This window comes from Oryctolagus cuniculus, chromosome 6 (genome assembly GCF_051225735.1).
Source record: "Oryctolagus cuniculus isolate XC-2025 breed Fujian yellow rabbit chromosome 6, ASM5122573v1, whole genome shotgun sequence".
Classification (NCBI taxonomy): Eukaryota; Metazoa; Chordata; class Mammalia; order Lagomorpha; family Leporidae; genus Oryctolagus; species Oryctolagus cuniculus.
The window spans coordinates 10,789,658-10,791,252 of NC_142872.1; the positions used below are offsets into that span (position 1 = coordinate 10,789,658).

The 1,595-nt window shown below is 48.1% G+C and overlaps 1 pseudogene; it reads left to right on the forward strand.

The window, feature by feature from the left end:
- Positions 1-412: 412 nt before the first annotated feature.
- Positions 413-1,304, forward strand: LOC100355771 (R-spondin-2 pseudogene; annotated as a pseudogene).
- The last annotated feature ends 291 nt before the right edge of the window (positions 1,305-1,595 follow it).

Here is a 1,595-nt window from a genome sequence, read left to right on the forward strand (position 1 = left end):
CTACCTGCCCCCATCAGGATCGAGAACTGAGTAGGAATCCCAGAGGTGGGCTGTGTGCTTCTACTTACAATGCAGGGACACACAGCAGCTCATGCAGAGGGAAATCTCACAAGCAAACACATGGAGAATGAATATGTTCCTGCATGAACAGTGGGTCATAGAAGAAATCAAAAGAGAAATCAAAAACTTTCTGGAAACAAATGAGGACGACAATACAACACACCAAAATTTGTGCGATACAGCAAAAGCAGTGTTAAGAGGAAAGTTTATAGCAATTCATGCCTAGATCAAGAAACTGGAAAGGCACCAAAAGGGTCTAGAAAAACTACAGCAAACCAAACTCAAACTAGTAGGAGAAAAGTAATAATTAACAAATGAGACTCCCCGGGGCCGTCTCCATACCCACCCACTCTGTTTCTCGCTCCTGTCTCAGGTTCTGCTTGCGCTGAACTGACGCATTCGGCCTTCGGGGTTGCGTCGACTCGCCCTCGGAATCCTCCCCAGCAGCACGCTGGCGCCAGCCTTTTGGATGAGCCCTCCAGGTCCCCGACTTTGAGAGGCGCCTCTCCCCAGCCAACCGTCCAGATGCAGTTTCACCTCTTCTCCTTTGCGCTCATCATTCTGAACTGTATGGATTACAGCCACTGTCAAGGCAACCGATGGAGACACAATAAGCGAGCTAGTTATGTATCAAACCCTATTTGCAAAGGTTGCTTGTCTTGTTCAAAGGACAATGGGTGCAGCTGATGTCAACAGAAACTGTTCTTCCTTCGAAGAGAAGGGATGCGCCAATATGGAGAGTGCCTGCATTCCTGCCCGTCAGGGTACTATGGACACCGAGCCCCAGATATGAACAGAAGTGCAAGATGCAGAATAGAAAACTGTGATTCTTGCTTTAGCAAAGACCTTTGTACCAAGTGCAAAGTAGGCTTCTACCTGCATAGAGGCCTCTGCTTTGATGAACGTCCAGATGGTTTTGCACCATTAGATGAAACCATGGAGTGCGTAGAAGGATGTGAAGTTGGTCATTGGAGTGAATGGGGAACTTGTAGCAGAAATAATTGCACATGTGGATTTAAATGGGGCCTGGAAACCAGAATACGGCAAATTGTTAAAAAGCCTGCAAAAGAAAATACCCTGTCCAACCATTGCTGAACCTAGGAGATGTAAGATGGCCATGAGGCACTGTCCAGGAGGGAAGAGAACACCCAAAGCAAAGAAGAGGAACAAGGAGAGGAGGAAGCTGACAGAAAGGGCCCAGGAGCAACAGTGTCTTCCTCGCCACAGACAGAGCTAGTCGGTAAGGGACAAGGCACAGATGGTGGATTTGGGTTTCTGTCTTTTTTTTTTTTTTTTCCAAAAGTGCACAAAGCTACTCTCCACTCCTACATACTGGTACACAGCCTCTGTGCTGCTGTGACTGGTGCCTGTTCCTAGTAACACTGTGAAAGGAAGAGCCACAGGTGTGGTGTCTGAGTTATTTATGCTTTGACTTGAACCTGGAGATTGTGAGGAGGGAGCTTGTTAGCCTGACTCAGTGGAAGCAGGCACGTGATGGGCTCGCTGTGTGCTGAGAGACTCCCCCTGGCTCCACG